General features: G+C 42.6%; 1 long non-coding RNA gene and 1 pseudogene across 2 annotated transcripts; one reads left to right on the top strand and one right to left on the bottom strand.

Annotated features, from left to right (window-relative positions):
• The first annotated feature begins 7790 nt into the window (after positions 1 to 7790).
• LOC308246247 (mitochondrial import inner membrane translocase subunit Tim9-like) lies at positions 7791 to 8033 on the top strand (annotated as a pseudogene). The gene is made up of 2 exons: positions 7791 to 7920; positions 7971 to 8033. The product of its transcript is annotated as a mitochondrial import inner membrane translocase subunit Tim9-like (transcript).
• Positions 8034 to 15667: 7634 nt separating this feature from the next.
• Positions 15668 to 21519, bottom strand: LOC308248154. The gene is made up of 3 exons (XR_013960604.1): positions 21376 to 21519; positions 16397 to 16600; positions 15668 to 15820 (listed from the first exon to the last, which is right to left on the bottom strand). It is a non-coding gene; the product is annotated as an uncharacterized lncRNA (long non-coding RNA).
• Between the last annotated feature and the right edge of the window lie 235 nt (positions 21520 to 21754).

Here is a 21754-nt window from a genome sequence, read left to right as displayed (position 1 = left end):
TTTATTTTAATATTTTTGTTTGCTTTTTTTTTTTGTTGTTGTTAATCTTCACCAGAGTATATTTTTCCATTGTTTTTCTTTTTCTTTCTTTTTTTTTTTTTTTTTAGGGAGAGTGGAAAAGGGAAAGACAGAGAGAAACATCAACATGAGAGAAATACATCTATTGGTTGCCTTCTGCAATCAAGGTATGTGCCCTTAACCAAAATCAAACCCAGAACACTTTGGTCCACAGGCTGACACTCTATCCACTGAGCCAAACCAGCTAGGACCATTTTAATTTTGTATCAAACTATTGGGGTTAGTTTTGGGTCAGGGCTGATCCTACATTGTAGATGCAGGAAATTCAGGCACTGCGCATGCCATAATCAATGTTAAAGCAAACACAGAGGCTTCATTAGCCTTAGAGAGTGGGAGGGAAGGGGTTGTAGAAAACACACAAATGTAAATGCCATTCTCCTAACACTTAAATTCCAGAAGTGAAACTGGAGGGCTGAACTGTCCATATTAGGAAATAACTGGTTGTTTGATAACCACAGTGTTAAACTAAGTATTTTGCCCTCCTCCCCACCTCCGACAGTGGGCAGGGCAGTGGACGGGGATGGGGGTAAGGAGAAGCATGGAAGGGAATTTGTCAGGAAGATATTATTATAGGTCAGTTAGTTTTATATCCACTCTATTCTCTTCCAACATAATCTCAGGGCAGTTATAAGCACTCTAAAATCAAATTTTCACCTTAATTGGAGAGACTGAAAACACCCAGCTTAGTTTTTAACAATGAAATTTCTGAATCAGATTCTCAAATGAGGTTATATGTTAATTCCTGAAATTGCAGCAGGGTTAAAAACATGTGTTAAGATTGGTTTGAATCAATCAAAGCATTCGACATATGCTCTTGCTATAAAGTAGTAAATGAGGGCCTGGGATATAAACAACCTTTTCAACCTCTCTGGCACTGAATATATTTCACCTTAATAAAATATCAGGAACTCCCATTATATATATATATATATATATATATATATATATATATATATATATATACATACATACATACATACATACATATACATATTCAGTTTCCTTTAGTTAAGAATCAGGGATAAAACAGCAGTAAGCTTCAATAGGAACATAGCTGTGTGGCATGTGCTATGTGGGGGCAATAAAGACACTATGAGCCAGGGACCAAACCGCCGCAAACCTAACAGAAGCAAGTGCTCCCACCCTGTATTTAAGAAACTTTTTCCACTTAAGTTCTCCCAGGACACCGTGCATCCTCTGAGCTCATATTTTCAAATACTTGTGTGGTATCTCCATAACTTCTCTATGCTTTTCTCTTAAAATTGACGTAGTTTTGTGTTGTGTGTGTGTGTGTGTGTGTGTGTGTGTGTGTGTGTGTGTGTGTGTTTAACTCAGAGAAGACAAAGTTTTTGCATATTACCGTCCTTGTTAACTCAACATTCAGAGTTGGTGCGTGAAAGTAACAGTTTTTTGTTGTTGTTAATTATTGTTTAAAGTATTACATATGTCTCCTTTTTCCCCCATCGACCCCTCCCTGGCCACTCCCACCCTCCAGGACAAGCCCCCACGGCCCCAGTGTCCTGTCCATTGGTTATGCTAATATGCATGCATACAAGTCCTTTGGTTGCTCTCTTACACACCACCTTGCCCTCTCCTGCCTTCCCTCTGAGGTTTGACAGTCTATTTGGTGTTTCTCCATCCCTGGATCTATTTTTTGTTCATCAGTTTATGATGTTCATTATATTCCACAAATGAGTGAGATCATGTGATATTTATCTTTCTCCGACTGGCTTATTTCGCTTAGCATCATGCTCTCCAGGTCCATCCAGCCCTGCAAATGGTAAAAGTTCCTTTTTTTTTTATAGCAGCGTAGTATTCCATTGTGTAGATGTACCACAGTTTTTTGATCCACTCATCTGCTGATGGGCACTTAGGCTGTTTCCAAATCTTAGCTATTGTGAATTGTGCTATGAATATAGGGGTGCATATGTCCTTTCTGATTGGTGTTTTGGAAGTAACGGTTTTTGAAGGATGTGAAGCCCCTGGGCATGTGAGGTGTCTGTGGAGACATTTGTAGCAATGTGTCCCCATGATTCTCCCAGCTAACCAAGCTTACTGCTCAGGCACCCTCTCCTTAGTCTCACCAGCACTTGTTATAAGTCTGGTTTATAACAGCTCTGTCAGATGGGCCAGACAGGTGGCTCCCAAAGAGCCCCAACTAGAGGCACAAACCTGTGCAGATGTCTTGCTCTGGGACAAAAGGCTTACACTGCCTCCTGCTCCCTTTTGTCCTGGCAGTCTGTAGGAGAGCTGAGTGCTGGGTCCACCACAGAAATCTGGGTGGAGCTTTGCAAAGACAGCTTTCAATTAAATATCAAGGACAGTGAAATGATCCAATGTTTTCAAAGATGAGCCACTTTGGGATTGGCCTTTGTACTTGCCTTAGAGGTCTGACCTCTTACATTCCCAGGTGAGGGAAAGAGTAATATAGTCAAGGTAGTTCTCAGAATGTTGGCAAATCTCAGAGTCATGGAATTGGAAAGGACCTTTGCAATGAGAGCAGCCACCTGCAGGGGAATGTTGGCTGCCTGTCAGGAGGCCCCAGGATTGACTGGCTTGTGGAGGCTGACACATCATGTAACTCAAGACATCAGACACCAAATACCAATTGCCTGATTCAAAATATGAAAGAAAGGACCCAAGAGTCAGACTGATGGGCGTATCTCCCCTCCTCCCTGTAGGAAGTGGGCCTCTATGATCCATCTCCAGCATAGTCCGCTTTTGATGGAAACTGTTGCTGAATTCCCCCAGAGCAAACAGAATGTAGGAAGGAAAAGGAGGTAAGAGCAAGGAACTGTGGACATGGGCCAGCATCAGGGTGGAAACCAACCCCTCCCCGTCAAGCACCTGCGTCAACTAGACAGGGGGAGGTAGATGCAACTAGAAAAGCCCTCAGCCCAATTTTTTAAATGGCCCAATGGGAAACAATAAGACCTAGGTGAAGTATGAGGTAACAGGTTACCCCATAGTACTCAACCAATGAGGAACCAGAGGAGGGACTGAATAAATCGGCTGTGTTTGCTACCCCAGGTGTGCCAGTACAATTGAACAGACACCCACTCTCGAGAATGTATTAAAAGTCTCGTTTTTGCCATTCTTCTGTCTCCGAGTCCAGTATTTGAATTTGGACAGGTGAGCATTTCTCACACTTTCCCCATCCCCCAGGAAAATACACGGGACACTGAAAGAGGTCCTCTCAGGAATGTGTAGATTTGATACACCCCCTTTCAGGCTTCCCTTTGGTTTGTCATATTTTTTCTTTACCCTGCTAATACCATTTGGTCAGCACAGTTACACAAGCTAATTGAGGCTCCCTGAGGCTAAACCTTAATCTATGGACAAGAAGAAACCTTACTTATCAGGCTACATTTTAATTTTCCATGACAGTAAAACATAAGTAACTGTAGGACATTACTCAGGGTAATCAATTCTAAAAAAGATCTTGTGAGGCCAATGCAAGTTAAAAATGTAATCATCGTTCATTTCAACAGAAAAACATTTTATATGTTCCCTGAGTTCCAAAATTGATACCCTTTCATGCTAAAACACTAAATATGATTAAGATGGGCACAATTACATCAATAATTAACATTGGATATCATAACCACAAACTAAGGGCATTTTCCCTTCACTAGTTATGACTAATATTATGATTCAACTAGACACCCGGTGCATGAAAATTTGTGCACTCGGGGATGGGCAGGGGGGTGGTCCCTCAGCCCAGCCTGCACCTTCTCACAATCCAGGACCCCTCGGGTAGGGTCCCTATGCCTGGCCTGAGATTAGGGCCTATCAGGGCTTTCCTTCCCCAGGCTGCAGGCAGCTGGCCCCACCCCCGCCACGGCCACTGCTTGCCATCTGTGCAGTGCTGCCCCCCCTCCCCTACCACCAGTGGCTTCCCTCTGCGGATGACAGGCTGGGGTGCGATGGCCTGGCTGCCCTGGGCCTCCCTCTTTCTTTGCTGGGGTGGGGTGGGGCCAGCCCTGCAAGAGGGGCCGTCTGTCTACCTGATCTCCCCTAACCTCTGGCCTGCCTACCTGATCGTCCCTAACCATTTGCCTGCCTACTGATCACCCCTAACCACTGGTCTGCCTACATGATCACCCCTAACCACTCTGCCTGCCTGCCTGATTGCCCCTAACCACTTGCTTGGTGGCGGGGCCAGCCCATGAGGGGCTGTGGTGGTCTGGTCTCTGGTCATTTCAGTCGTGATGCCTCTGGCCTTTTATTATATAGGATAATATGGCCATTTACATGTTGTTTCTTAGTTTTTATGTACACATTAAAGACTAAATTTATAAGAATACACATACAAATGATACCAAATATTTATATAATTCAACATTTATTTAAAAAAATAAAACCAATTCCCTAGCTGGTTTGGCTCCGTGGATAGAGCGTTGGCCTATGGACTCAAGGGTCCTGGGTTCAATTCCGGTCAAATGCACATACCCGGGTTGGGGGCTTGACCCCCAGTAGGGGGCATTCAGGAGGCAGCCAATCAATGATTCTCTCTCTTCATTCATATTTTACCTCTCTTCTTCCTTCTTCTCCTCTCCCTTCTTCTCTGAAATGAATAAAAATACATTAAAAATAAAATCAATGAAAATCAAGCACATATTATTTTTTTAGTTATTTATTGTTGAAACTGTTACATATGTCCCTTTTTCCCCCCATTGACCCATTCTAGAACCCCCCACCCCAGGCCTTCACCACCCCATTGTCTATGTCCATAGGCTTTGCATATATGCATACAAGTTCTTGGTTGATCTCTTCCCACACACCCACCCTCCCCTGCCGTCCCTCTGAGATTCCATAGTCTGTTCCATGGTTCTATATCTCTGGATCCACTCCATTCATCGTTTATTTTGTTCATTAGATTCCACATATGAGTGAGATCATGTGATACTCGTCTTTCTCTGGCAGGTTTATTTCACTTAGCGTAATAGTGTCCAGGTCCCTCCATGCTGTCTGAAAGGGTAAGAGATTCTTCTTTTTTATTGATGCATAGTATTCCATGGTATAAATGTACCACAACATTTTTATCCAGTCATCTACTGATGGGCACTTGGGCTGTTTTCAGATCTTAGCTATTGTAAATAGTGTTGCTATGAAGATAGGGAATGAATACATTCTTTCTGATTGGTGCTTCGGGTTTCTTAGGATATATTCCTAGAAGTGGGATCACTGGGTCAAATGTCAATTCCATTTTCAATTATTTAAGGAAACTCCATACTGTTTTCCATAATGGGTGCACCTGTCTGCATTCCCACCAGCAGTGTACTGAGGGTTCCCTTTTCTCCACAACCTTGCCAACACTTGTCATTTGCTGATTTGTTGGTGGTAGCCATTGTGACAGGTGTGAGATGATACCTCATGGTCATTTTAATTTGCATCTCTCTGATGATCAGTGACTTTGAGCATTTTTTCATATGTCTCTTGTCCTTCTGTATATCTGCTTTGGAAAAATGTCTATGTCATCTGCACATTTTTTTTAAATATATTTTTAATTGATTTCAGAGAGGAAAGGAAAGGAAGAGAGAGATAGAAACATCAACGATGAGAGAGAATCATTGATTGGCTGCCTCCTGCACACCCCACACTGGGAATTGAGCTCACAGCCCGGGCATGTGCCCTTGACCGGAATCGAACCTGGGATCCTTCAGTCCACAAGGTCGGTGCTCTATCCACTGAGCAAAACCTGCTAGGGCTGCCCAATTTTTAATTGGACTGTTTGTCTTCCTTTTGTTGAGTTGCATGAGTTCCTTATATTTTTTGGGATATTAACCCCTTATCAGATGTATTATTCCCAAATATGTTCTCCCATACAGTAGGCTGCCTTTTCGTTTTGTTGATGGTTTCTTTTGCAATCTAGAAGCTTTTTATTTTAATGTAGTCCCATTTGTTTATTTTCTCCTTAGTTTCCTTTGCCCTAGGAGATGTATCTGTAAACATATTGATATGAGAGATATCTGAGATTTTGCTGTCTATGGTTTCTTCTAGGATTTTTATAGTTTCACGATTTACATTTAAGTCTTTTTATCCATTTTGAATTTAATCTTGGGTATGGTGTAAGTTGGTGGCCTAGTTTTATTTTTTTGCATGTATTTCTCCAATTTTCCCAACACCATTTATTGAAGAGACTGTCTTGACTCCATTGAATGTTCTTGCCTCCTTTGTCAAATATTAATTGAGTGTAATGGTTTGAGTCAATTTCTGGGGTCTCTGTTCTGTTCCATTGATCTATATGCTTGTTCTTGTGCCAGTACCAGGCTGTTTTGAGTACAGTGGATTTGTAGTATAATTTGATATCTGATATTGTGAACCCTCCAACTTTCTTTCTCAAGATTGCTGCAGCTATTCGGGGTCTTTTTTGGTTCCATATAAATTTTTGGAGTATTTGTCCTAGACCTGTGAAAAATGTTGTTGGGTATTTTAATAGAGATTGCATTGAATCTGTAGATCACTTAGGGTAGTATGTACATTTTAATGATGTCAATTCTACCAATCCATGAACATGGTATATGCTTCCACTTGTTTATATCTTCTTCTATCTCCTTTTTCAATTCCTGTAGTTTTCTGAGTACAAATGTTTTACCTCCTTGCTTAGTTTTTTGTTGTTGTTGTTGCAATGGTAAATGGGATTGTGTGTTAAGTTTCTCTTTCTGAGAATTCATTATTGGTGTATAAAAAGCCATAGGTATTTGGGGGTTGATTTTGTATCCTGATACACTGCCAAATTCATTTATTAAATCTGGTAGTTTTTTCGTGGAGTCCTTAGAGTTTTCTATGTACAATATCATGTCATCTGTGCATAATGAGAGTTTTACTTCCTCTTTTCCAGTTTGGATGGCTTTAATTTCTTCTTCTTGTCTGATAGCTGTGGCTAGGACTTCCAGTGCTATGTTGAATAAGAGTGGTGAAAGTGGACAACCCTGTCTTGCTCATGCTCTTAGGGGAAATGATTTTAGTTTTTGCCCATTGAGCATGATGTTTGCTGAAGGTTTGGCATATATGACCTTTATTATGTTGAGGTATGATCCTTTTATACCCACTTTGTTGAGAGTTTTTATCAAAAATTGGTGTTGGATTTTGTTGAATGCTTTTTCTGCATCTATTGATATGATCATGTGAGTTTTGTCTTTCAGTTTGTTTATGTGATGTATCATGTTTATTGATTTGCGAATATTGTACCAGCCTTGCATCCCTGGAATAAATCCCACTTGGTCATGGTGTATGATCTTTTTAATATATTGTCAGATATAATTTGCTAATATTTTGTTGAGGATTTTAGCATCTATGTTCATCAGGGATATTGGCCTGTAATCTCTTTCTTTGTGGTGTCTTTTTCTGGTTTTGGAATTAGAATAATGCTGGCCTCATAAAAAGCACTTGGAAGTTTCCTTCCTCTTGGAATTTTTGGAACAGTTTGAGGAGTATCAGTGTTAGTTCCTCTTTGAATGTTTGGTAAAACTCCCCTATGAAGATCCAGCAGCGGCGGCACCCGCTGAGATCCTGACGCTCCGCACCCAGACCAGACTGGCAGCGCAGTCCCCCCAGCCTCTTACTGCTGTCGGAAGTGGGAGCCTGTGCTTAAATGAGAAATAAGGCCTCACTGGAGACATTCAAGCAAAAGTTGGACAACTACTTTTCCAGAACAGAACGGAAACTCATGTATCAGAAAAGGTAACTAATAAAGGTACCAAAAGAATATGGCTGCACAAATTCCAGAATCTGATAAAACAGCTTAAAGAATTTCTTGGAGTCTACAATAAACTTACAGAAACCTGCTTTTTGGACTGTGTTAAAGACTTCACAACAAGAGAAGTAAAACCTGAAGAGACCGCCTGTTTAGAACATTGCTAACAGAAATATTTTAAAATGATGCAAAGGAATATCATATTCAACAGAATGAAGCCCTGGCAGCCAAAGCAGGACTCCTTGGCCAGCCATGATAGAGACATCCTGATGGGTGGACTTTCCCTGAAAGATTGCCAATGGCTTTGCACTGGAAGTGAGGATTCATCTGATAGAATCCCCTGAAAGCAGTAGCCACCATGTTTACCATCTGTCATGACTGTTTGGCAATGGAAACCACTGGAGAAACAAAATTGCTATTTACCAGGGATAATCAAAATAGAAGGTCTTATTGTCCAATCAAAATAGTAAGATGCAACATTTGTTGAGGCCTTATGATTCATGAACTTAGTCACTTGATTAGAAAAATAAACCATTGTTTCTTCAATTGTGACTGCTAATTTTAAAGCACAATATGTGTTCAATCATGAATGAGATAGAAAAATTTTATTTCTAAAAGTTAAATGGAAATATCACTGTGCAAACAAACAAAACAAAAATTCCTCTATGAAGCCATCTGGATTAGGGTTTTTGTTTGCTGGGAGTTTTTTTTTTGTGTGTGTGTGTGTGTTTTAATTTCTGCTTCTATTTCATCAGTTATTATTTGCCTATTCTGATTCTTCCTGATTCAGTTTTGGTAGAGTGTATTTTTTTTTAGGAATTTGTCCATTTCATTCATATTGTCCAGCTTGTTGGCATATAGTTTTTCATAGTATTTTTTTCTACAATCCTTTGTATTTCTGTGGTGTCAGATGTTACATCACCGTTTTCATTTCTGATTCTATTTATTTGTGTCCTCTGTTTCTGGAGGAGTCTGGCTTAAGGTTCATCAATATTGTTTACCTTTTCAAAGAACCAGCTCTTGGTTTCATTGATTCTTTTGTATTGTGGTTTGTTTTTTTTTTCAGTCTCTATTTCATTTATTTCTGCTCTAATCTATTATTTCCTTCCTTCAACTTACTCTGGGCTTTTCTTGTTGTTCTCTTTCTAATTCTTTAAATTGTAGGGTTAAATAGTTTATTATTATTATTATTATTTTTTGAGGTAGGTCTGTAGTGCTATGAACTCCTCTCTCAGGACTGCTTTTGCTGTGTCCCAGAGATTTGGGGTTGTTGTGTGCTCATTATCATTTGTTTCCAGGAATTTTCTGATTTCTTTGTTGATCTCATTGGTAATGTATTCATTGTTTAATAACATGCTATTTAGCCTCCATGTGTTTGGATGTTTTTACTGTAGTTGATTTCTAATTTCATTCCACTGTGATCTGAGAAAGTTCTTGATATGATTTCAATCTTCTTGAACTTGTAGGGACTTGTTTTGTGTCCTAACATGTGGTCTATCTTTGTGAACGACCTATGTGCATTGGAGAAGAATGTGTATTTTGCATCTTTGTTGTGAAATGTTCTATAAATGCCAATTAAATCCATCTGATCCAGTGTGTCCTTTAGGGTCACTTTCCTTATCAATTTTTTGTTTGGAAGTCAATCCACTGAAGTCAGAGGGTTGTTAAAGTCTCCTACCATGACTGTATTGTTGTCGATCTCCCCCTTAAAGTCCTCTAGAACTTTAAAAATATATTTAGGTGCTCCTATATTGGGTGCAAATATGCTTACAGGGTTATATCCTCTTGTTGGATTGATCCCTTTAGTATTATATAGTGACCTTTTTTAAAATATATTTTTATTTACTTCAGAGAGGAAGGGAGAGGGAGAGAGAGATAGAAACATCAATGATGAGAGAGAATCATTGATTGGCTGCCTCCTGCATGCCCCACACTGGGGATTGAGCCCGCCACCCCCAAAGGCATGTGCCCGTGACCAGAATTGAACCTGGGACCCTTTAGTCCACAGGCCAATGCTCTATCCACTGAGCAAACCATCTAGGACATATAGTGACTTTGATTGTCTCTTGTGATGGCCTTCATTTTGAAGTCCATTTTGTCAGATATCAATATTGCTACCCCAGCTTTTTAATTTTGTTTCCATTTGCATGGAAACTTTTTTTTCAATCCCTTCACTCTCATCCTGTGTGAGTCTTTTGTCCTGAGGTAGGTCTCTTGTAGACAGCATATATATGGGTCCTGATTTCTTATCCATTCAGCTACCCTATGTCTTTTGATTGATGCATTTAATCCATTTACATTTAAAATTATTGCCATTTTTATTCTGTATGCCTCGGTTTCTCTCTCCATTTCTTCTTCTCATTACAGCAGTCCCTTTAGCATTTCTTGCAATGCTGGTTTGGTGCTGATAAATCCCTTTAGTTTTTTTGTTTGTCTGGAAAGCTCTTTATTTCACCATCTATTTTGAATGATAGCCTTGCTGGATATAGTAATCTTGGTTTCAGATCCTTGCTTTTTATTCCCTTGAATACTTCATGCCATTTCTTCTGGCCTATAGAGTTTCTAATATGAAATCAGCTGACAGCCTTATAGAGCTCCATTGTAGGTAACAAATTGCTTTTCTCTTGCTGCCTTTAAGATTCTCTGTCTTTAATTTTTGGCATTTTAAGTATGATGTGTCTGGGCATGGATCTGTTTTGGTTCTTATGCTTGCGACTCTCTGTGCCTCCTGGACTTGTGTGACTTTTTCCTTCACCAGGTTAGGGTAGTTTTCTGCCATTTTTTCTTCAAACAGTTCTCTATTCCTTACTCACTTTTTTCTCCTTCTGGCACTCTTATTATGTGAATATTGTTATATTTCATGTTGTCCCACAGCTCCCTTAAACTGTCCTCCTGTTTTGTAATTGTTTTTTTCTTTTTGGTTCTCTGATTAAATTTTTTTTCTACCCTGTCTTCTAATTCACTGATCTGATCTTTGGCTTCCCCTAATCTGTTGTGTACTCCTTCCAATGTGTTCTTTTTCCCCTCAATGTGTTCTTTATTAGTTCTATGTCATTCTTTATTTTTTAAAAAATAAATCTTTATTCAGATTATTACAATTGTTTCTCCTTTTTCCCCCCATAGCTCCCCTCCACCCAGTGCCCACCCCACCTTATGCCCTTACCTCCCCGCACTGTCCTCATCCATAGGTGTATGATTTTTGTCCAGTCTCTTCCTGAACCCCCCACACCCCTTCCCCCCCAAGGATTGTCAGTCCACTCCCTTTCTATGCCCCTGATTCTATTATATTCACCAGATTATTCTGTTCCTCAGGTTTTTAATTCACTTGATTTTTAGATATGTTAATAGATATGTATTTGTTGTTCATAGTTTTTATCTTTACTTTTTTCTTCTTCCTCTTCTTTAAGAATACCTTTCAGCATTTCATATAATACTGGTTTGGTGGTGATGAACTCCTTTCGCTTTTTCTTATCTGTGAAGCTCTTTATCTGACCTTCAATTCTTTTTTTTTTTAAATATATTTTATTGATTTTTCACAGAGAGGAAGGGAGAGGGATAGAGAGTCAGAAACATCGATGAGAGAGAAACATCGATCAGCTGCCTCCTGCACACCCCCCACTGGGGCCATGCCCGCAACCAAGGCACATGCACCAGACCGGAATCAAACCTGGGACCCTTCAGTTCGCAGGCTGACGCTCTATCCACTGAGCCAAACCGGTTTCGGCTGACCTTCAATTCTGAATGATAGCTTTGCTGGGTAGAGTAATCTTGGTTGTAGGTTCTTGCTGTTCATCACTTTGAAAATTTCTTGCCACTCCCGTCTGGCCTGCATAGTTTCTGTTGAGAAATCAGCTGACAATCGTATGGGTGCTCCCTTGTAGGTAATTAACTGTTTTTCTCTTGCTGCTTTTAAGATTCTCTCTTTGTCTTTTGCTCTTGGCATTTTAATTATGATGTGTCTTGGTATGGTCCTCTTTGGATTCCTTTTGTTTGGGGTTCTGTGCGCTTCCTGGACTTGTAAGTCTATTTCTTTCACCAGGTGGGGGAAGTTTTCAGTCATTATTTCTTCAAATAGGTTTTCAGTATCTTGCTCTCTCTCTTCTTCTGGCACCCCCATAATTCTGATGTTGGTACGCTTGAAGTTGTCCCAGAGGCTTCTTACACTATCTTCAACTTTTTGGATTTTTTTTTCTTTTTGCTTTTTCAGTTGAGTGTTTTTTGCTTCTTTGTATTTCAGTTCTTTGACTTGATTCTTGTATTCCTCTAGTCTGTTGTTGGGTCTCTGTATAATATTTTTTATTTCAGTCAGTGTATGTTTAATTTCTAGTTGGTCCTTTTTCATATCTTTGAGGGTCTCGTTATATTTATCGGCCTTTTCTAGGATATTCTTGAAAAGCCTTATAACCGTGGTTTTGAATTCTATATCCAGTCGTTTGTTTTCCTCCATTTCGTTCATTTGTGATCTGTTTCTTTGACGCCGCATTTTCACTGCTTCCCTGAGTTGGTAGGGTAGATTTGTGTGCTAGGTTTCCTATATGGCCCAGTGGGTCGGCCTCCCCAGTTAAGCTGAGGTGGATACTCTTGGTGCACCCCTTTGTGGACTGTGTGTACAGCCTTGTTGTAGTTAAGTCTTGATTGTTGTTGGTATCACTGGGAGGAATTGACCTCCAGGCCAGTTGGCTGTGAGGATCAGCTGTGTCTACGCTGGGAGAAGTTCGGTGCTGGAGACAGCCTTATAGGATTAGACTTGCCAAATTGCAAAAGCCTCTGTGCTCAGCTTGGATGGGGTGGAGTCTCAGGGCGGAGCAGACAGTCTTGGCTTTCAGTCAGCCTTGCCATTGCGTGCGCGCGCGGGGCTCCAGACCTCTGCCTTCCCCGGCTCCCGAGTCTCCACCCGAGAGTCCAGATTCCCCCCGCAAGAGCGTGGGTTCCCAGGGGCTCGCCTGGAACTGGGGTTCAGTACAGTCAGAACTGGGGTTCAGTGCAGTCAGAACTGGGGCTCAGTGCAGTTAGGAGCTTCCGACTCCCTTCTGCTAGGGAAAGCCTGTGGCAACCTCCGCAGCCTTTGTGCACACTGGCACGCGCGCCTCCCGACCCCTGCCCGCCGGGGCTCCCCCCGGTCTCCCCCGGGTCTCTGAGTCTCCGGGTGCCTTTCTCTCTACCTGACAGTCCAGACTCCCCCTGTATGAGCCTGGTTCCACGGGGTTTCGCCCGGGACTGGGGTTCAGTGCAGTCAGAACTGGGGTTCAGTGCGGTCGGGGGCTTCCTTTCCCCTTCCGCCAGAGAAAGTCAGCCAGGCTCTCAGCCGCCCTTCCTCTCTGCGCACACAAAGACCCTTTGACGTACCTCCAATTCTCTGTGTGCTTTCCTCTTTCCTTCTAGTTGTAGAATTTCCACTCAGCCAGCTTTCCTGTGGTTCTGGATGGTGTCCGTTCTGTCTTTTAGTTGTAGTTTTGAAATTGTTGTGCGAGGCAGCAGTTTAGGTGCTTACCTATGCCGCCATCTTGGTTTCTCAGGTAGCTGGTATTTTAAATGTTTGAGAAGAACTCATTGGTAAGGGAATTTAAGCAGAAACTAGAATTGACTTGATGGGAGTGAGCTTTGTGGACAGCTAGGGAAAGAGTGTCCCAGACAGAGGTGATAGAAAATTCAAATGATCTGAGGCAGGAATATGCTTGACATGCTATAGGAATAGCAAGGAGACCACTATAATTGATAGAGAGTGACAGGGAGAGTGGTAGGAGATGAAATCAGAGAGGTAGCCAGGGGCCCAATCATCTTGTAGCCCATGATGATGTCTTTGGATTGTTACTACTGAACTCACTTGAAAGTTTTTAGTATAAGAGTAACTTGATCAGACTTAAGTCTCTGAAAGAATAATTCTATTGTATGGAGAATAGACTGTGAATGGGGGGGTGCGGAGGGGAAGCGTGGAAGCACTAGTCTTGACAGAAGATGGTGGTAGTCTGAACTAGATGACAGCAATGGAGTGGTAAGAAGATTCTAGGTGTGTTTGGAAAATAAAGCCATCAGGACGCACAGGTTAGAAAAGAGTCAAGGATGATGCCAAGGATTTTGTCCCAAGTAACTGGTAGAATAGTGATATCATTTATTGACCCAGGAAATACTATCAAGAAGCTGATCCCAATGGAATAAAAAGAAAGTATTGATGTACCCAACAACTTAGGGTTATAACAGAAAACTTCTGTACACTGATTTTGTTGACAGTTACATGAATTTACACATGTTAAAATCAATAGAACTATATGACAAAAATACAATCAATTTTATTATCTGATAAATTTTTTGTTTTTAGCCAACTCCCATGTATGCTGAAGTTTCCCTTCCCAATTCTCTGGGCTTTTCATTTAACCTTTTACAATATTGGATCCTTTCATCAGTATTCAAACAAGCTCTAGTTTAAACCATCTTTTGCTGAAAAAACAACAAACAAACAAACAAACAAAAACCCAACTTTAAATAAAACACCTGGTCTTGACCAGTGTAGCTCAGTTGGTTGGGCATTGTCCTGTGCACCAAAGTTTCAGGTTCGATTCCCAATCAGGGCACATGCTGGTGTTGAGGGCTTCATACCCTATCAGGGGTGTGCAGGAGGCAGTGATTGATATTACACTTTCACATCAATGTTTCTCTCTCTCTTCCTCTCCCTCTCTAAAAAGCAATAAACTATTTTTAAAGAATAATAAAAATAACACCTGTCCCTTCACCCCATATTCTGTGACTTAAGCCTTATTTCACTATTCCCCTTCCTAGCAAAGCTTCTGGAATTACTGTTCTCAATGCAGCCCAGGTAATCTTATCTCCCTCATTCCTAAAATGTTCTATGTCTTCCCATTGCTCTTGGGATCCAGACCTAAATTTCTTCATGTAGCCTATAGAGCCCAAGCTTCTGCCTACCTCTAGTTTTATCTTTGCCTAAAGTATAATAGAAGACCCAAGAGAGCAGCCTTACTAGATGAACTCAGTAGTTAAAGCAGAAGAGCCCCCACCCCCTTCAGAGAAATATGTTCCAACCAGAGACATGCACCAATTCTGGTCACAAGGAATATCATTTAATCTCTCTACTTTGGCTTCCAAGGTATGGTAGATTAAACAGAATAACCACAGTACAGCAAGTCTTTGAATGACATTTCATTATAATGTTGTTGAGGTGCTGTGGGAACTTAACTCTTATTTATATTAATTAGCTTATGGTAAAATTGGTTTAGTTATATGTTGTTTTGCTTAAAGTCACAACCTATTAACAACATTAAGTGTGGACTTACTATATTTTTCAGTTTTTTTCATCAAGAGGTTGAATCTATTTCTCCATTCTCTGAATATAGGCTTGGCCATGTTACTTGGCTTGTTCTATGGGATATTAGCAAATCTGATATGAGGAAAGTCTTAAGAAGTGCTTGCTCTCTTTATGACTTGCTCTCTCATGCTGCTGGGAACTCTTACACCACCTTGTGAAAAACTTCTGCTAACCTGATGGATGATGCGACACATGTGGTCACCATCCCATCTGACTAACCAACCGCCAGATGAGTGTGGCCCCTTTGATCAACTAGCCTGCCAACCACCAGGTATGTGAACCAGACCACTGTAGATCATCTAGGCCAGTGGTCAGCAAACTCATTAGTCAACAAAGCCAAATATCAACAGTACAACGATTGAAATTTCTTTTGAGAGCCAAATTTTTTAAACTTAAACTTCTTCTAACGCCACTTCTTCAAAATAGACTCACCCAGGCCGTGGTATTTTGTGGAAGAGCCACACTCAAGGGGCCAAAGAGCCGCATGTGGCTCGCGAGCCGCAGTTTGCCTACCACGGATCTAGGCTCAGCTAGGCTGGCCCAGAACAATAGAAACCCCCAGAGAACCCACAGAACAGTGACAAATAATGTTTATTGTTTTAAAGTTAAACCAGTAAGTTTTGAGGTGATTTGTTTTGAAATCAAAGATAACTGATACTCAAGACATTTCTTTGCATCTATTGGGCTGGTTTTCTTTGAGTGTACTTCTTGGAGCCACTGAGCACCTAAAGAAGAGAACCGCAATGCATCATCATCATCATCATATAATTGGCATATGTTACCTTAAGTTCCCCCATCAGATTTATCATACATAGTTTTTCTTATTTATAACAAGGATAATCATACACATTGTGTCTGTTGAAAGGAAACACATTTCAACTTGTTCAGTAAAAGTAATATTTGCAGGTCTTAAAAATGGCAGTGGAGTAAGTAGAAGCTACACTGACACACTCCCAGGACCAAACTGGAATTACAACTAAAATATAGAAAAAAAAAAAAAAAACACCCTGAAAAAATCAACTGAAGACTATCTGGAGAGAACACTGAAAACCAAGGATGGAAAGTTGAGACTGCATAGAGACTGGTAGGAAGTCTTAGCTGTGGGGGGTTTCCGCTGAGAACCCTGGGGTCTAAACTTCAAGCTGGGCTCCCCAACCCACAGAACTGAAACTGAGAAAGGTGGCCACAGAACATATGGCTGTAAAAAACAGCACTGTTGCTATCTGCCAGCTAGAGATGGCTGGAAATGCAGGCACTCTCTTAAAGGGCCAACATGCAAAATTTTGTGTGTAGCCATTCACCTTGGGCTCCGGCAGAGGGAGAGCAGAGTGAACTGGTGCTGTATGAGGAGAGTCTAGGGCTGGGGCCTCTGGGGTTGGAGCTTGGAGGGCAGGCACCGCAGAGTCCTTTGCTGAGTCATTCCCTCATGCTGTGGAGGACATCTTTCTCTGCAGACCTTTGCTATTCAGGCACTTTTTGCTTGGGGAGAAGGCAGTTGCCCCACCCTGTTGGAAGACCGGATAAAATCAGACTGAAGGCAGAGGTGGATCTCTGGAGGCTTTGAGTCTTTGCCGGATCTCCTTACAGGCCTGGGGCTAGGAAAAGCAGATCCTAGTGCACATCTTGGTTCTTTCCAAAGACACTCAGCCCCAGCAGAGGGAGTCACAAGCTGTGGATTGCTGATAGCTCCAAACAGGGTACTCGGGGCCAATCAGAAAAAGAGTCTGACATTGTCTTACAGTAGAGATGGGGAGTCATAGCAGATCTACCAAATACATAGACACAAACGCAAACAGGCAACCAAAATGGGGAGACAAAAAAAGAAAAAGAAAGAAAGAAAGAAGAGATTTCTCCAGAAGAAGATAAACAAAATAGAGATAAGAAATGTATCTGGTACAGAGTTCAGAATAATGATGGTAAAGATGTTCAATAGCATGAGAAAAGATATAGTAACTATGAAATAAAGAATGACATAGAGGTGAGAGAAACCAAGATGGCGGCATAGGTAAGCACCTAAACTGCTGCCTCGCACAACAATTTCAAAACTACAACTAAAAGACAGAACGGACACCATCCAGAACCACAGGAAAGCTGGCTGAGTGGAAATTCTACAACTAGAAGGAAAGAGAAAAGCTCACAGAGAATTGGAGGTACGGCAAAGGGTCTTGGTGCGCGCAGAGAGGAAGGGCGGCTGAGAGCCTGGCTGACTTTCTCTGGCGGGAGGGGGAAGGAAGCCCCCAACTGCACTGAACCCCAGTTCCAACTGCACTGAACCCCAGTTCTGGGCAAAACCCCGTGGAACCAGGCTCATACAGGGGGAGTCTGGACTGTCAGGTAGAGAGAAAGGCACCCGGAGACTCAGAGACCCAGGGGAGCCCCAGTGGGCAGGGGTCGGGAGGCGCGCGCTCCAGTGTGCACAAAGACTGCGGAGGTTGCCACAGGCTTTCCCTAGCAGAAGGGAGTCGGAAGCTCCTGACTGCACTGAACCCCAGTTCTGACTGCACTGAACCCCAGTTCCAGGCGAGCCCCGGGGACCCACACTCTTATGGGGGGGAATCTGGACTCTTGGGCGGAGGCTCAGGAGCCGGGGAAGACAGAGGTCTGGAGGCGCGCACGCCAGTGCACACAAAGATTGCGGAGGTTGCCACAGGCTTTCCCTAGTGGAAGGGAGTCGGAAGCTCCTGACTGCACTGAGCCCCAGTTCTGACTGTACTGAACCCCAGTTCCAGGCGAGCCCCTGGGAACCCACGCTCTTGCGGGGGGAATCTGGACTCTCGGGTGGAGACTCGGGAGCCGGGGAAGGCAGAGGTCTGGAGCCCCGCGCGCGCACGCAATGGCAAGGCTGACTGAAAGCCAAGACTGTCTGCTCCGCCCTGAGACTCCACCCCATCCAAGCTGAGCACAGAGGCTTTTGCAATTTGGCAAGTCTAATCCTATAAGGCTGTCTCCAGCACCGAACTTCTCCCAGCGTAGACACAGCTGATCCTCACAGCCAACTGGCCTGGAGGTCAATTCCTCCCAGTGATACCAACAACAATCAAGACTTAACTACAACAAGGCTGTACACACAGTCCACAAAGGGGTGCACCAAGAGTATCCACCTCAGCTTAACTGGGGAGGCCGACCCACTGGGCCATATAGGAAACCTAGCACACAAATCTACCCTACCAACTCAGGGAAGCAGTGAAAATGCAGCGTCAAAGAAACAGATCACAAATGAACGAAATGGAGGAAAACAAACGACTGGATATAGAATTCAAAACCACGGTTATAAGGCTTTTCAAGAATATCCTAGAAAAGGCCGATAAATATAACGAGACCCTCAAAGATATGAAAAAGGACCAACTAGAAATTAAACATACACTGACTGAAATAAAAAATATTATACAGAGACCCAACAACAGACTAGAGGAATACAAGAATCAAGTCAAAGAACTGAAATACAAAGAAGCAAAAAACACTCAACCGAAAAAGCAAAAAGAAAAAAAAATCCAAAAAGTTGAAGATAGTGTAAGAAGCCTCTGGGACAACTTCAAGCGTACCAACATCAGAATTATGGGGGTGCCAGAAGAAGAGAGAGAGCAAGATACTGAAAACCTATTTGAAGAAATAATGACTGAAAACTTCCCCCACCTGGTGAAAGAAATAGACTTACAAGTCCAGGAAGCGCACAGAACCCCAAACAAAAGGAATCCAAAGAGGACCACACCAAGACACATCATAATTAAAATGCCAAGAGCAAAAGACAAAGAGAGAATCTTAAAAGCAGCAAGAGAAAAACAGTTAATTACCTACAAGGGAGCACCCATACGATTGTCAGCTGATTTCTCAACAGAAACTATGCAGGCCAGACGGGAGTGGCAAGAAATATTCAATGTGATGAATAGCAAGAACCTACAACCAAGATTACTCTACCCAGCAAAGCTATCATTCAGAATTGAAGGTCAGCCGAAACCGGTTTGGCTCAGTGGATAGAGCGTCAGCCTGCGAACTGAAGGGTCCCAGGTTTGATTCCGGTCTGGTGCATGTGCCTTGGTTGCCGGCATGGCCCCAGTGGGGGGTGTGCAGGAGGCAGCTGATCGATGTTTCTCTCTCATCGATGTTTCTGACTCTCTATCCCTCTCCCTTCCTCTCTGTGAAAAATCAATAAAATATATTAAAAAAAAAAAAAGAATTGAAGGTCAGATAAAGAGCTTCACAGATAAGAAAAAGCGAAAGGAGTTCATCACCACCAAACCAGTATTATATGAAATGCTGAAAGGTATTCTTAAAGAAGAGGAAGAAGAAAAAAGTAAAGATAAAAACTATGAACAACAAATACATATCTATTAACATATCTAAAAATCAAGTGAATTAAAAACCTGAGGAACAGAATAATCTGGTGAATATAATAGAATCAGGGGCATAGAAAGGGAGTGGACTGATAATTCTCAGGGGGAAAGGGGTATGGGGGGTTCAGGAAGAGACTGGAGAAAAATCGTACACCTATGGATGAGGACAGTGCGGGGGAGGTAAGGGCAGAAGGTGGGGTGGGAACCGGGTGGAGGGGAGCTATGGGGGGGAAAGGAGAAACAATTGTAATAATCTGAATAAAGATTTATTTGAAAATAAATAAATAAAATGCCAGCTACCTGACACCACTGTCAAACTTTACCATGCTTTGTTCTTATTCTTAGCACATATCCCTTCATAGCAGATATATATTTCTCTGTCTTCCTATACTTGAGGACCGTGGTCGGCAAACTGCGGCTCGCGAGCCACATGCGGCTCTTTGGCCCCTTGAGTGTGGCTCTTCCACAAAATACCACGGCCTGGGTGAGTCTATTTTGAAGAAGTGGCGTTAGAAGAAATTTAAGTTAAAAAAATTTGGCTCTCAAAAGAAATTTCAATCATTGTACTATTGATATTTGGCTCTGTTGACTAATGAGTTTGCCGACCACTGCTTTAGGACAAGGAACTTTTTTGTTCAATACTCAACAAGCACCTACATGAATGCCTTTCCCGGCATATAGTGGGAGTTCACTGAACCTTTTTTCGTGAATAAATTATAGGAAGAAAAGACAGGATGGGAATACATGTAGATTTCTAGATTTTAGGGCATTCTACATTTTCTGTTACTTATATGTACAGTAAGATAATCAGAGGAAGGGGTACAGTAAGTGTTGGGTTAGAGATCTGCAGAGATAGTGGAGAGCAAGTTAACTAGAAAAATATAATGAAATTTCCAGGCACTGTTCACAGTCCATTTAAGGTTGAAATTATTAATTTAGTGATGCCAATCTGTTCAGCAGGACAATTTTCTATGATAAGGCATAGGCATGGAGAAGCATTTTAGTACATCCAGGATAGAGGACTTAGTTGGGGAAAAAGGAGTGTTGGGCAGGCTTAAGGGTAAATAAGAGCAGGATTGTAATGCTGTAGCATTGAATCTAAGATGGATAAGGAGGGAAGTGAAGAGTGAAGCTTAAGTACAGGCTTTCAACAGATTGGCAGTCCTGATAAAGCGAAAAAAGAAACCAGTTACGGTGAACTTCTTTTTTCTTGTTAATCCTCCCCTGAGGATATATTCATTTCCTTGGATTTTTAGAGGGAATGGAAGGGAGGGAGCAAGGGAGTGCGGGGTGGGGGGGAGATGACCGGTTCCGATAATCGAGCCCACCACGACCCTTGTGTTTGCGGGGGAGGGGAGGTGAGGGAGGGAGAACGTCCAACCACTGAGCCACACCTGCCAAGGATTTGGTGAAGTTCTTGAGCAAACAAAGTGAAAGGATATCAGGCTGTGGTTAGACAGAGGGATGTTCCAATTATTGATTCCTGACGTAATAGCGTTTCTGGTGATAAGGTCCAGGTTTTTTACTGGGTTGGGAGGCTGATATAAGCCGCTAGAGATGACGCACGGATGTTAAATGGGTTGTACACATTGGCTATGAAATTATCAAGGTGGGAAACAGAAGAGAATGTAAGGGGCAGGATGCACGAATAAGCAGATGCTCTTGACAGAGGCGGTTACGTGGGTGGAGAGTCCTGAGAATAAGCGTCGGAGAAGTAACGGTTTTTACAAGGTGACAGTGTTCGGCACATAATCCCACCTTTGGAACCTGGGAAGTGAGACTACTAATCCATGTGAGGGGGTTCCAAGGGATGCCTCAAAGGACAGCCAGGTCTCAGTACACGTAGTGGAACTCAAGAGAAAAGTTGATCTGAAAGCGGAAATCTCAGAGGAAGACCGAAAGGGGACCGAAGCAACAGAAAACACTGACACTCCTTGTCCTTTATGTACCTTCCTCCCAACCTGCGCCCGCGCCACACCAGCTTCCACAACCCAGAAAACGCGCAGAGAAAACTGTAGAAATACGTTTCTTTTTCAACTCCCCGCGGAAGTGCTCTCAGAGGCTCTCTCCGGTATCCGCGCTTTCCCATTGGCGGCAGCTTCCGCCAGCTCCGACCCGCTTCCGCTCACGTCCTAGTTGGGCGGAGCCTTCCTTAAAAGCCACTTCCGTCTGACTCCGCCCCCTCAATCCCTTTTTTGGCGGCTTTGGGCTTTAGGCCGCATCCCATCCCCTGCGGTCCCGCCCTTCCCCCCGCCCGGGGCCGACAGGCGGGCCCCGTGGCGCCGCTTCCGGTGCGGGCCCCGCCCCGGCTGTGGTCCTGGCTGCGGA

The sequence above is a fragment of the Plecotus auritus genome (assembly GCF_963455305.1).
Source record: "Plecotus auritus genome assembly, chromosome: 1".
In the NCBI taxonomy this organism is placed as follows: Eukaryota; Metazoa; Chordata; class Mammalia; order Chiroptera; family Vespertilionidae; genus Plecotus; species Plecotus auritus.
The sequence above is the reverse complement of the archived record's forward strand: the minus strand, read 5'-3'. Positions and strand labels throughout refer to the sequence as shown.